This window comes from Borostomias antarcticus (genome assembly GCF_949987555.1).
Source record: "Borostomias antarcticus genome assembly, chromosome: 20".
Taxonomy (NCBI): Eukaryota; Metazoa; Chordata; class Actinopteri; order Stomiiformes; family Stomiidae; genus Borostomias; species Borostomias antarcticus.
In genome coordinates, this window is record NC_140253.1 from 9416882 (window position 1) to 9431881 (window position 15000).

The following is a 15000-nucleotide window of genomic DNA, read 5'->3' on the forward strand; positions in this document are numbered from 1 at the left end:
CAGGCCTTTATTACCCCCCAGAGATATCACCACCAGGGCTTTAGTACCCCCGTACCCCCCCAGAGATATCACCACCAGGCCTTTATTACCCCCCAGAGATATCACCCCCAAGCCTTTATTACCCCCCAGAGATATCACCCCCAAGCCTTTATTACCCCCCAGAGATATCACCCCCAAGCCTTTATTACCCCCCAGAGATATCACCCCCAAGCCTTTATTACCCCCCAGAGATATCACCACCAGGCCTTTAGTACCCCCCAGAGATATCACCACCAGGCCTTTATTACCCCCCAGAGATATCACCACCAGGCCTTTAGTACCCCCCAGAGATATCACCACCAGGCCTTCAGTACCCCCGTACCCCCCCAGAGATATCACCACCAGGGCTTTAGTACCCCCCAGAGATATCACCACCAGGGCTTTAGTACCCCCGTACCCCCCCAGAGATATCACCACCAGGGCTTTAGTACCCCCCAGAGATATCACCACCAGGGCTTTAGTACCCCCCAGAGATATCACCACCAGGCCTTTATTACCCCCCAGAGATATCACCACCAGGCCTTACGTACCCCGCCCCCCTCCCTGCCTCTCTGTCGCAGGGTAGACAGGACTGACAGCGCAGACGTGGAGCAGCTCAAGCCCGCGGGTCGAGTCCGTACCAGGACGTGGAAGTCGGCACCGGGGCGCGGGCGCTTGACTCCGCTGCAGCGGCTCGTTTATGTAACGTGATAAATAATTCACGGTCACGGTGGAACGAATACAAACTAACACAGAGTTATTAATTTCTGTATATACTGTATAATGTAAAGTACATATATAATGTACTCTTTATATAATGTGCTGTAATGCACATTAGAGTGCAGAAGGGAGTGAAGTATTTAGTAGTATCTTGTAAATACTTTACCCTGCGTTCCCGTGGGGGTCACAGGGCGCTAAAGGAGCACTGTACCGTACTGACGCGAGCTGGGGCTTCTCCTCCTCTCCTCCTCTCCTCCTCTCCTCCTCTCCTCCTCTCCTCCTCTCCTCTCTCTGTCTCCCTCACTGCCTGGACAAGTGGAGCAGAATGATTCGCTGCACTGCTCCACCCAGCAGACACACACACACACACACACACTTACACACACACACACACAGAGCCCAGTGTATGACAGAATTACTTTAAATCCATCTATTTCATATGTAGAGGTGATTATACAACAGCATAGATCCGGTCCATTGTCTCTATTGGTCAGTTTGCATTCCAGCCGTGGCGATAAATACGATATCCCCACGCTAAAATGGAACGTTAGCACATCTTTTAATATCAATCCACCTCTTATTAGTAGCATATAGATCAATGTTTACAAAGATGTGCTGTAGCATTGTCGTTGCCCATTTTCAGCAGAAGTATCCGCAAATGATTAACAAATAGTACCATTAAAAATACATTTTAAAGTTTGTATTGTCTTTCTTTTTGAAATATTGACGGATAAATGTGGCAACCGTTGTATAAAAGCATTATGGAACGAGAAGCCGTGGGATGTCACGGATATCGCCACGGCTAGTGGGGTGTAACGGCACTCCGCTGCGCGTCGTGCCTAACCACTCCCACTAGCCGTGGCGATATCCGTGACATCCCACAGCTTCTCGTTCCATAATGCTTTATTAAGGGAGTACTGTGTGTGTATGTGTATACTGTGTGTGTATGTATGCAGGCGCGTGCTTGTATGTTTTTCGCATGTGTGTGTTCGGTTACGCAGCCTTGTGTGTATGTGTGTGTGTGTATGTATGCAGGCGCGTGCTTGTATGTTTTTCGCATGTGTGTGTTCGGTTACGCAGCCTTGTGTGTGTGTGTATGTGTGGTGTGTGTGTATGCGTATGTGCACATGTGCGTACATGTATGTACATGCATGTGCTTGTTCGTTTTGTTGTTTTTCGGTTATGCATGGTACCTTGTGTGTGTGTGTGTGTGTGTGTGCGTGTGTGTGTGTGTACATGTCTGTGTGTCGTGTGTGTGTGTGTGTACATGTGTGTGTGTCCCCACACATTATTTGAAGCGGAGGATTAATGACATTTTGTTTACATGCAGACCCCGAGTCCCTGTGACCCATCCTATCTCATATGCATGTGACCTAATTAGCTATCAGCTGTAAAAGAGGAAGGATTAGCATATTGTCACATCCTGACACTAATAACCTTCCAGCGTTAGAGCGATACGCCCAGTGATATGTCCTGTGAGGTCACTGGATGTTTTCTGGAAATATGCTCATGTATCACTAATGGTGATCGAAGGGGTTGAAGGTTCAGTCAGCAAGTTGCCAGTTCCTTTGATGCTGTTATATAAAACCCCTCCTCTGCCAGCACGCAGAGCTCTCTCTCTCTCTCTCTCTCTCTCTCTCTATCGCTCTCTTTCCCGGACTCCCCACTGTCTCTTCATCTCTCTCTCGATCGCCTTATCCCTCTCTCTTTCTCATGCGCTTTCTTTCTCTCTCTCCACACTCTCCTCTCTTTTTTTCTCTCTCTTTCCTTCTCTCTTCCTCCCTTTCCCCTCCCCTCTCTCTCCCCACCTCTCTCTCTCCCTCCCTTCGTCTCTCTCTGACCTCCTTATAGTCCAGAGGTACCGGGGGGAGGGAGTCGTGTGTGACATCAATAACCTGACGTGTTTCTCTCCCCTGTCCTGTCCTGACCTGATGTCTCTCTCCCCTGTTCCTGTCGTCTCTCTCCTCTGTCCTTACGTCTCTCTCCTCTGTACTTACGTCTCTCTCTTCTGTCCTGACGTCTCTCTCCTCTGTCCTGACGTCTCTCTCCCCTGCCCCTGATGCGCTCCGCTGGAGAGCACCCTATTTGTTCCTTTTTTCCGCTCTTTCCCCCAGTGGGAGAGAGACAGAGGATGAGAGAGAGAGTGAAAGAGAGAGGTAGAGATGAGGGGGAGGGGTGCAGAACAAAGGGAGAGAGAGAGAGAGAGAGAGAGAGAGAGAGGACTGGTATGTTTGATAGAGAGATAGAGAGAGAGAGAGAGAGAGAGAGAGAGATGACTGATATGTTTGATAGAGAGAGAGAGAGAGAGAGAGAGAGAGAGAGAGAGAAAGAGGACTAGTATGTTTGATAGAGAGATAGAGAGAGAGAGAGAGAGAGAGAGGACTGGTATGTTTGATAGAGAGAGAGAGAGAGGACTGGTATGTTTGATAGAGAGATAGAGAGAGAGAGGACTGGTATGTTTGATAGAGAGATAGAGAGAGAGAGAGAGAGAGAGAGGACTGGTATGTTTGATAGAGAGAGAGAGAGAGAGAGAGAGAGAGAGAGAGGACTGGTATGTTTGATAGAAAGAGAGAGAGAGGACTGGTATGTTTGATAGAGAGATACAGAGAGAGAGAGAGAGAGAGAGAGAGAGGACTGGTATTTTTGATAGAGAGATAGAGAGAGGACTCTGGTGTATTTGATAGAGAGAGAGAGGACTGGTATTTTTGATAGAGAGATAGAGAGAGGACTCTGGTATGTTTGATAGAGAGAGAGAGGACTGGTATGTTTGATAGAGAGATAGAGAGAGGACTCTGGTGTATTTGATAGAGAGATAGAGAGAGGACTGGTATGTTTGATAGAGAGATAGAGAGAGAGAGAGAGAGAGAGAGGACTGGTATGTTTGATAGAGAGAGAGAGAGAGAGAGAGAGAGAGAGGACTGGTATGTTTGATAGAAAGAGAGAGAGAGGACTGGTATGTTTGATAGAGAGATACAGAGAGAGAGAGAGAGAGAGAGAGAGAGGACTGGTATTTTTGATAGAGAGATAGAGAGAGGACTCTGGTGTATTTGATAGAGAGAGAGAGGACTGGTATTTTTGATAGAGAGATAGAGAGAGGACTCTGGTATGTTTGATAGAGAGAGAGAGGACTGGTATGTTTGATAGAGAGATAGAGAGAGGACTCTGGTGTATTTGATAGAGAGATAGAGAGAGGACTGGTATGTTTGATAGAGAGATAGAGAGAGGACTCTGGTGTGATAGAGAGAGGACTCTGGTATGTTTGATAGCACCTGTTTCTCTTACCCCCCGTTCCCAACGGACGCCTGTCACCATGAACTCACTGGGCTGTTTTATGGTGGTCCCCAGCCTCCCCCCCCCCCCCCTCTCTCTCTCTCTCTCTCTCTCTCTCTCTCTCTCTCTTTCTCTCTCTCTTCTTCTTCTCTCTCTCCATCATCTACTGGGATTTATGTGTGTGTAAATTAAGATGGGGGGAGAGGAAGAGAAAGGAAAAATACACACACAGACGCACAAACACACTTCACCCGACTGTCATGGTGAACCAGAGACTGTGGAGGGCGACATGACATGGTTAGATTTTGCCCGTTAATCCAGCCACACAGAAACACCAGCCTAACATCCGCATCTTTATCTGTGATTTCTTTTTATTTGTGGTTGTTGTCCCCTCGTGGCCGCGAGGTGAACAGTTGTTGGCTTTACCGTCGGCTAACCGCTAAGCTAACCGTCTACCTCACCTCCGCTAATGGGTTTCGAGTGTTTTGAGGTGGGTGGGCCGTTCGCTTTAGCGCTAAGCTAACCGCACACCTGTGTGTCCTCCCCGCCAGGCCATGGTGGAGACGGTGAACAACCTGCTGCAGCCGCGGGCCCAGTCCGCCTGGCGGGAGCTGGCCACCAGCGAGCAGCTGCACTCCGCCACCCTGCTCCTGGACACGGTGGAGGCCGGAGCCTTCATGCTGGCCGACAACCTCCTCAAGACCGACACCGTCCACGACGCCACCGACAATATCCGTGAGTAACATCCGCATGCAACGGTACCATACGCTAGGTAGCTAGCTAGCTTACAGGTGTTAGCGCCTTAGACGGAGCCGATTAAACAAGAGGTGAGCGGTTTAGAAATGGAGACTACAAATGCTTTATCAAGGGAATGTAGGTGTTAAGAGTTGACACGAGTAGAATATAACTTATAAATGCATATAAATGAAACAGTTGTCAACACATGTTTAATTTAATTTAAAATAAAGTTACAATTAAAATATCCTTATAGTCAGTACAGGCGCAGTATACATGTGTTCCTCAACCAGCTACACTTCCGTAAGACTCCATTACACCCCACCTGGGAGCACAGCACTTCTGGCGATCACACACACACACGAGCAATAACACACACGGGTGGGCGCACGCAGACGGAAGTGGGGCAGAATAACGCCGTCAACACCCCCTCCCCCCTCCCCCTTCCCCTCCCTCCTCTCGGCACAGGGATCATACGTGTCTGTGAGATCACATACGTGTAGCCCGGCCGTCACTCCGTAGCGCGAACAGCACGGCGGATTAGGCTCGAACAAGAACATACGTGAGCATTAACACACGTATGAGCGACCCAAACAAGAGGGGGCCGTCGGTACAGCTGTAGAGCGGTGTGTGCGGCTCGAGGGGCTCCACAGAGCAACGTGAGCTGAGCTCCGTCCACCGTACTGTGAGTTACATCACGTCCCAGGAGGATAAGCTGAGATGAATGTGTGTTTGAGTGAGTCAGGAAATCCACCACTGACCCATTTTTGTACATGTTTATAGCGAGACCATGCTATAGACACAGCATGGATTCACTAGTCTATGGAACAACATGTGCAGATCTAATGCAGTAACGCAGTGTGTGTGTGTGTGTGTGTGTGTGTGTGTGTGTGTGTGTGTGTGTGTGTGTGTGTGTGTGCGTGCGTGTGTGTGTGCGTGCGTGCGTGCGTGTGTGTGTGTGTGTGTGTGTGTGTGTGTGTGTGTGTGTGTGTGTGTGTGCGTGTGTGCGTGCGTGTAGGTGTGAATTGGAAGCTCTCTGTCAAAATAAGCCCACAAATCCAACCCAGCTTTATTGAAAATCATTTAGAGACATGTTTCGGCACAAAGATCAAGATGGAGTCCGTATGTCTAAGTGAGGATGTACCAACGTGTACCAGGACGGGGAGGGGTGCTTTCACCAAGGTCCTCTCTTCTAACAAGATGAGCGGCCGACGTGGCCTTGAGGCGCTCCGCACAGGCACCAATCGCCGGCCAGAATCCGCAAACCCCGCCCTCTTCTCTCGGCTCACGGTGGAGGCGACAACGCAGAACAGAACCAGTTATCACGGCCGCGTAGCGCCGACCTCTCTCTCCTTCTCCTCCTCCTCCTCCTCCTCCAGTCCCTCCATCATCGCTCCAGTGAAGAGCACAGATGTCGTCGGAAGGGAGAAAAATAAAATCATTTTGGTTTGTTGTTCTCTTCCGGATGAAGGAGTGTCCCAGAGCGATCGCTTCGTCTCCGCCCTGGTGCAGTCACACTCACCGAGTGTGGAGTCACACTCGGTTTTTCTCTCTCCCCTTTGATTACCCCCCCCCCCCCCCCCGCCCCCGCCCCAACACTCCTCCACTCTGTGATTTGATATTTCACACTTTCCTGCACATCACTCCGTCATTACAAGGATCCATGTGAGAGGGCATGTCATTCTATCAGGAACTAGAGAGAAAAGAGGAGAGGAGGAGAGAAAAGAGAACAGAGGAGAGAGGAGAGGGAGGAGAGGGGAGGGGAGGGGAGGGGAGGGGAGGGGAGGGGAGGGGAGGGGAGGGGAGGGGAGGGGAGGGGAGGGGAGAGGGACAAGGAGGGGAGAGGAGGAGAGGGGAGAAGAGGAGGAGAGGGGAGAGAGAAGAGGGAGAGGAGAGGAGTGGAGAGGAGAGGACGAGAGAGGAGAGGTAGAGGAGGGGAGAGGAGAAGAAAGGAGGAGAGAGAAGAGAGGGAGAGGAGGAGAGAGGAAAGAGGAGAGGGAGAGGAGGGAGGAGGAGAGGGGGCGGTGCCAGACGACTGAAAGATAAGCATATAGGCCAAGGCAGAAAAACAGCAGACAGCAATAGGCTAATAAAGTTACGAATATAATGGAAATATAGAAAAGTGGAAGTATAGACTAGTAAGAAAGATTAGTACATACCAGTGAAGACAAGAAAGTGATTCTAATCTTTTATGCAACAACAATTGGTGACATACATTTAAAAGTGAATTAAATATTTATATAGCCTAATTTAATAGCCTACAGGCTTATTGTTTTTTCATGGCGGTTCGGGTGGTTCTGGGCCTTTATCCAGCCGGATGATGAAGGACAGTGGAGTGTCAATAATTTCCTCTGCTTCTTTTATGGTTTTCTGGAGGGCTGGATTATGCCGCTAGTGCTTGGTGCCTTTGTCTAATTGTATGGATGCCAGTTATGGTGTGAACATAGTAATTACTGATATAAACAGGAAGTCTGTGAGCCATTTTTAAGGCTTTGTTTTGAATTATCTGTAATCGCTGGAGCTGGTTCTCTGATACGGTGATCCAGGCAGGGACAGAGTATTCTGTCGTGCTGCATCACGCTTGCCACAGAGGCCTTTAAGATGGTTAAGTCGGTTATTTGCCTTTTGCTCCAGGTTGCTGATGTTTTTAGTCCAGGTCATGTTGGATTGAAATGTTACACCAAGAAATGTTACTTCTTTATTGATGTTGATTTTTGGATTATACAATGTTAAGTTGCAGTTGTTGGTGTGCATGTGGGGGTTTTTGGTGAAGAGGACACACTGTGTCTTTGCAGGGTTTAATTTGATTCTCCATTTATTTGCCCACTGTTCTATTTCATTTACACATTTATGAAGTTTCTTGCCTGCTAATTCTGGGCGTTTGGAGCTGGACCAATAGCAGAGGTCATCAGCGAACTGTGAGACCCTTGCTATGGTGACTGGGGGGTAATAGATATCTGGGATATATAGCAGGAATAAAAGAGGGCTCAAAACTGCACCTTGAGGAACACCAGCTTGGGAGATAAAAGGTGCTGAGATGGCAGAAGCAACTCTGACCTTAATTTGCCGTCTGTTGAGAAAACTTCCAATGATGCTCTGGGTGAGTTTAGGCAATTTGAGTTTGCTATCTATTAATCTGTATTTGAGTCCATTGTGCCAGACCTTATCAAAGGCTTTTTCAATGTCAAAAAATATAGCCATGGTTACTTCCTTTTTGTAGAAGTTTCTGTAGATGTCTTCGGATAATCGGAGGATGTTATCTGTAGTAGCTCTCCCTTTCCTGAAGCCTGCTTGGTGGAGTCCAAGAACATCAAGGGATTCGATGTGGTCACTAAGACGTGAGGTGAGAATTCTTTCGAATAATTTGCCTACATGGCTGAGAAGGCTTATTGGACGGTAGCTTGCTGTATTATGTGGATCTTTTCCTGTTTTATGTATCATGACAACAACTGCAATCTTCCAGGGTGAGGGGAAGTGGCCAGTTGTGAAGCAGGTGGAAAAGAGCTGTCCAAGGTGCTGAAGATAAATGACTGGTGCTTGTTTAAGAAAGATGGTGTTCACATTATCTTCACCTGTTGATATGTTTTTCATTTTTTGTAGGTGCAGTTGTATTTCTTGAGTGGTGACTATATTTGTGAGGGGGTGATTTTCTATATTAAAGTTATCCATGCTTGGCCCACTTGTTTCATGCCTTATTATCTCCCTGTCAACCAGCTCTTTCCAAGTTCTGTCAAAATGTAGTTCATCTGGACATGAATGAACATTTTCCAGATGACTGCAAAAGAGAGTGGCTTTTTCTTTGTTATCAGTAATGATAAGACCTGTGGATTTGAGAGGCGGTGTGCCATTTCTTTCTTCTTCTCCATTCAAGCTCTTTATTTTTTGCCAGAAAGTTCGGGGGTTTGTGTCCTGGTCAAGTTTTCTGTAGAAAGTGTTCCACGTTTTCTGCCGATGGAGAGCAAGTTGTGTTTTAATAACACTTTGGAGTCTGTTTATTTCTGTTTTGATGTGAGGTGATCTAGACCTGATGAATTCTCTTTGTAGCTTCCTTTTATCCTGTATGAGCTGAAGGAGGTAGGGGGTAATGACTGGGCTGGTCTTTTAGCAGAGGTTTGGGGGATTGTTTCCTCTCTGGCTTGGGTGAGAAGTTGGCTAAGCATTATTGCGTGCTGGTTTAGGCCATGAGGGGTGCAATCCAGGAAAGTGGTTGTTAATTAGGGCCTGGGCACTGGCGCTGCGAGGCCCTATTGAAATTGTAAGGATTATTATTCTCCTCCTACCTTCTACCTTCTTCTCCCCAAACAAATGCCTTTTTGGCGGCCTAAACATTGATGAAAACGCATGAAACTTTGCAGATATGTCAGTCCTGGTGAAAATGTTGATATTTCATGGGTAACGGAAATGGGCGTGGCAAAACGGCTCAAGAGCACCCCCTGGAAAATGTAAAATGGCGAGCCCCACCTTTCAGTTTGATGTAGGCGAACGAAATTCGGTGGGCATATGTAGTTCATCGAGACACACTTTAACAAACTCCTCCTACAGATTTAATCCGATCAACTTTATATTCGGTCAGCTTCATCTTAAGACCTTTGTGATCAAAAGTTATCAAAAAATTGAGTTTTCACCAAACACCCTTGCCGTGGCGCCCCGCCGAATTTTGACATTTCGCCATAAAACAGGAAGTCCTCATAACTCCTCCATACATTATCCAATTTGTCCGATATTTCTCACGCTTCATGAAGGTTCTGTCCTGAACACATCTATGTGTCAGTATTGCGTCATACTTATAGTGCCACCTATTGGTGAAACAGGAAGTCCTCAAAACTCCTACATACATTATTTGATTTGCACCAAATTGCTGACGCTTCATGAAGGTCGCATTCTGAACACATCTATGCATCGGTATTGAGTCACACTTACAGCGCCACCTACTGGTGAAACAGGAAGTACTCATAACTCCTACATACGTTATCCGATTTACTCCAAATTGCTCATGCTTGATGAAGGTTGCATCTTGAACACATCTGTAAGTCAGTATTGCGTCATACCTACAGCGCCACCTACTGGTGAAAGAGGAAGTCCTCATAACTCCTACATACGTTATCCGATTTACTCCAAATTGCTCAGGGTTGATGAAGGTCGTATCCTGAACACATCTGTGCATCAGCATTAAGTCACACTTATAGCGCCACCTACTGCTTACAGGAAGTCCTCATAACTTCTACATACATTATCCGATTTACACCAAATTGCTCACGCTTGATGAAGGTCACATCCTGAACACATCTGTAGGTCAGTATTGAGTCATACTTATAGCGCCGCCTACAGGTCAAGCAGGAAGTCATCATAACTCCTACATACATTGTCCGATTTACACAACATTTCTCACACTTCATCAAGGTACTGTCCTGAACACATTTATGCATCGGTATTGAGTCACGCTTAGAGCGCCACCTACTGGTGATAGGAAGTTTCTCTCAGTACTGGACACCAAAATAGCACACCCTTTAACGGCGCCGCACCCTGACACGCGTGGGGTGCGAGGGCCCGCTCACTGCTGCTCGCAGCCCTAGTTTGTCCTTAATGTTTGATCTGAATATTTCCCAATCTGCTGCTTTGTAATTGTACCTCTTCTTTAGAACTGCTTGTAAGCCAAAGGAAAATGTGGTAAGAACGGGTGAATGGTCACTGCTAAGGTGGTTTGAAGTGGAAAACCTGTGGAGTTTGGTGGCCAGATCTGAATTGCATAGAATCAAGTCTAGGATGTCTGTGATACTTGTTTGTGGGGAGATAAAGGTAGATTCATTTGTGTTAATAATTGACAGGTTTGTTATATTCAGAATCTGTGTGAGTGCTATGCCACTTTGGTTTGTTACTCTGCAATTGAAGTCTATATGCTTTGCATTCAGGTCCCCCATTACAAGAGAGTGGCTGGATTTGGAGATTACTTTGAATTGGGCCTCTGCAGGTTTTATTCCAGGGGGATAATAGACACTGGTAATTGTGATAGAGTTGTGAGAGTGAACCTTCAAATTGACTGAAACATTCGTTTCCCTTTAAATCATCAGATGAAAGACTGTAGTCTAGTTCATAGTATTCTATGCCGTTTCTTATCAGAATTGCGACTCCTCCTCCATGTCCTGTCTGCCGTTCTTTCCTTATGATGTTATATCCTGGGATCTGGATTCGTGATTTTATTGATAGCATCATCTTTGTTACCTCTGATTCCTCTAATATTTATGTGTAACAAGGTTGTAAGGCTCATCAAGAGAGTGGGAAAAAATGATGGCGAGTAGAGGAGTGAGGTGAGGGCAGTTTTTATGTCCTGAACTGGATATGCTTCCTGATGCTTTTAACCACTTCCTCTATTTTGTCATCATCCATGGCAAGTTTCTTGAGGTCGTCACGCAGGTGGGTGAAGTGGGTATCGTTAGAGAGCAAGCTGGGGGAGTTGGTGGTGGAAGGTTTCCTGCCTAGGGGTCTGGCAGACTGGAGCTTTTTGGTCGTTGAGGTCATATTGGAGAGGTAGACTGGGCAAGTCTTGGAGGCGGCAGAGTGTTCACCTGCACAGTTGGCACACTTGGCTTCTCGTTTGTCTTTTGTGCAGGTTTTATGGTGGTGATTTTCTCCGCATCTCAAGCATAGAGGGCTAGATTGAGTGTATTTGTTGAGAGGGCTAGATTGAGTGTATTTGTTGAGTTCAGACAGCAAATGGCTAATTTGTTCAAAAATATTATTGATAATGAGTTTTTGGATTTTCACAGCATCCGGAGAAGCTAGTGCCTCGACATCGGGAAGTGATTTTGAGTTTTGGACTCCTTTCTTGGGACTACTTTCTTGGGCATTTTTTCTTTGACAACTTGATTGGGCTCTGAAGAACCAGCAGGCCCAGTCTCCGTTGTTTCCAGTTCCAGGAGGGCAGAAGAGATCAATTCCAGTACTGCTGGATCATTTGGGGGATTCAAATTTTTCTTCTCCTGTGCCTTTTAATTTCTGTCTCGCACAGGTGTTTTATCCTGTAGTTTTGCACCAAAAGATAAGGCCCATCTGTTTTCTTTCTAGTTCGCCAAGTTTTCCTCCAGCAGCCATTGATTGCACGCTGATTCCTTTGTCGGACTCAAGACGCTCCAAAAACGCGAGGTAGTCGCTATCCAAGAAGGCTACAAAAATGATCGAATTGTAGAAACCTTCATCCAAGCCAGTGCGCGTAGGAAAAGCTCTTCTCTGCTCAGCGTGATAGAGTGATAGAGATGGAGGAAGAGGATGTAGGCTGCCCCCAGCTAATCCGGCGGGCAGATCCGCCGAGATGACCTCCCTCCCTCCTCAGTCAAGACCGCCCCTATTCCTCCTCTCATCCCCCCAGCCCTTCTCCAGCCCTCCTCCTCTATCCCTCCATCCCCGCTCTCCCCCCTGCGCTTTGGAAGCCCCTCTGCAAGTCTTTAAGAGGAAGGAGAGGAATCAGAGAGGCGGGGAGACAGGGAGGGGCCCCGGGGGCGCGCCGCACGCCCGCCAGGGAATCTGGGCTTTTGTCGTGGATGACAGAGACTGGGTAGACGTGCGTGACGCCACGCGAGTATAAATACACGTCCGAGTGGTCGAGATTTCGGTGGGAAGCAAGAGCAGTATAACTGCGTGTGCGTGCGTGCGTGCGTGCGTGCGTGCGTGCGTGTGTGTGTGCGTGTGTGTGCATGCGTGCATGCGTGTGTGTGAGGATAATGAATGAGTGTTTTAAGAAAAGGGGGATTGTAGTGACAGAACTGTTTAAATAGGTTAGGCACAGCGTGTGTCGGTACCCTGCTTTCACAGTCTTTCTATGTCTTTCTCTGGGCCCTATTTTGATTAATCTGACGCTGTCGTAACTCAAAAGTGAGGCGCTTTAAGGCATGGCTGACTTACTGAGGGCTGTATTGTAATGTACCACTGACTTACTGAGGGCTGTATTGTAATGTACCACTGACTTACTGAGGGCTGTATTGTAATGTACCACCTGACCTATCCAAACATGGTCCAAACATCTAAGCATTTTTAACATTCCAAAGGTTCTCTTGATCACTAATCTGGCCCTAGAAAAAAGATGAAATATGCTGTGTCTAGTGGGCCCTGATGGCGTAATCAGGAGTAGACCCCCGATTCCCATTAAATATACTGTACCATGATAGGAAAGTGTGCGCAACTGTGTTGAGTAAGCTCATGTACAGTATAAATGTATTTGCTGAGTCTGAAAATGAAATCTTCTTGGTTTTATCAAACATAAGATTTAGTACTATACGCTACCAATCCCAGTGGGGACATTGGTCCAGATGCATAGACGTTGGAAGTAGGGGTGCGGGGGGTGCGTTAGCGCCCCCACTTGTGGCTAAGGTTGTTTTTTTTTAAGAGAATGTGCTTCTGACTCATTTTTCCTGTAGCCTATATGTGCATTCATAAAATACGAACAAATTATGAATGAAAATGTCTGCAGTCAGTAAATAGCACCAACACGAGCATATATGCAGTCTGAGTGACTACTAGCTGATGACTAAGGCTCAATCCCAATACCCCTCCTTAGCCCTAGCCCCTAGATTTGGAGTGCCCTCGACTGGGTAGTGGCCCTTCGGAACGGAGCCACAAGGGATAGGTGTTGAAATCTTTACCTAAGAAATGCCACTCGCTACATCTTCAATCAGAATGTTATCAGTTGCCTGATTTTCTGTGGAGTCCCTGGGATGTTACAGTGTGATTACTATTATTATAGGGACACATCTGACCACATTTCAGAACAGAACAAGACAGATTAATCACTTGTACAACCAGGAATGTTTACACATCGGCTGTTAACGTTAGTCCTGCCCATAGAAATACACTGATCAGATGAGCAGAGAAGTGCAGGAAAAATGCTACTGGATATGGAATCAACTGTCACTCAAAAATAGTTGTTTACACAAAGTTCTGTTGATTAGATTAGATGTAACACTGCACCGTAGCCTACTGGAACATCAAAATGCTACAATTAGGCTAACAATGCAGTTGACATGGTGAATAGTAGATAGATTTTAGAGTAATAGAAAATAGATTTTTCTTTTCTGAAATGCGTGTCATAACAATCCAATGACATGTTCCTTTGCATCTACTTTAAACTAAGCTACTCCGCGCATTTTACAATTTCTGAACGTTTATTTGCGAAGATATTGGGCTTCTTTCCCATGGTTATCACGGCACCGGCAGCTATGTTTCATATCACTGCCTCGGTTCGCAAAGCATTGTGTGAGTTTTCATCTTCCCCTCGAGTCAGCATCTGAAAACCCTGGTTTCGGAGGGCTGTTTGAACGTCCACTAGCCCTCGATATGCCCCCTAGCCCTGGAAGATAAAAGGAATGAGACACACTACCCTACGCGTGAAAGCAAATGTAGGGGAAGCAAAATGTAGGGGTAGGGCCAAGGGCTAGGGCTAAGGGGGGGTGTTGGGATTGGGCCGTCACGTAGACGTAGACTATTTTGCATGCAACTTTTGATGCGTGTGCACGTTGACATGGTAACCGTTATCTAAGTGTTGTGAAAGTAGGCTAGCTTTGTAGTTTCCTTGATAGCTGTACAGAAAATTCACCAGAATGCAAGAAATTAAGTGTGGACCCCCACACCCCCCGCTAGCTGTTGAGACACAGACATGGTCACCCCCCCCCCCCCCCCCCCCCCCCTCACAAAATAGTTCCAACGTCACTGTCCAGATGTGAGACATTAATCTATATTTTCAACCATGGTCTTTTATTGATCTCTTGTATGTAGTTCATTGTATGTTATGTCCTGTCTTTTATCTGGAGATTGAATGAAGATTGAATGAAGAATGAATGCTAACCAGTATACGCGAGCACGGCATCGTTCATTCAGGCGTCAGAATCATGTAGGCCTGCTCTATTTTCCATAGCGCAAATGGAAAGAATACAGCTCTTTCACATGAGAACAGGAAAATAGGGCTCTCTGAGTGTGGCTGTCCTCCCGCTTGTTTATTTGATCACAGAGATGTTAAATGTCTTAAATTACCGTGAAATTACCTCGAGCGGCTGAAGATAGTCAACAGCAGCATAATTAGATTACAGAACTTCTACCGTACAACTCTGGGCGCCCTATTGGCTTAGAGTTAACTGAAGCTAAGGCTTTATCTGTCGCCTGAAGACAGGATGTGACAAGCTTGAATGAGGCCACCTGACTTTCTAAATGTGTTTAACTTAAATCAGACAGAATGATTATGGACTTGGTTTCTCGTTCCTCTAGTTTGACAAA

General features: G+C 46.7%; 1 pseudogene across 1 annotated transcript in view; it reads left to right on the forward strand.

Annotated features, from left to right (window-relative positions):
• Positions 1-15000, forward strand: part of LOC311322560 (adhesion G protein-coupled receptor L3-like) — a 70836-nt pseudogene that overhangs the window by 38579 nt on the left and 17257 nt on the right. The window contains exon 7 of the transcript in view: positions 4560-4743. The product of the transcript in view is annotated as an adhesion G protein-coupled receptor L3-like (transcript). The remainder of the gene's footprint in view (positions 1-4559; positions 4744-15000) is intronic.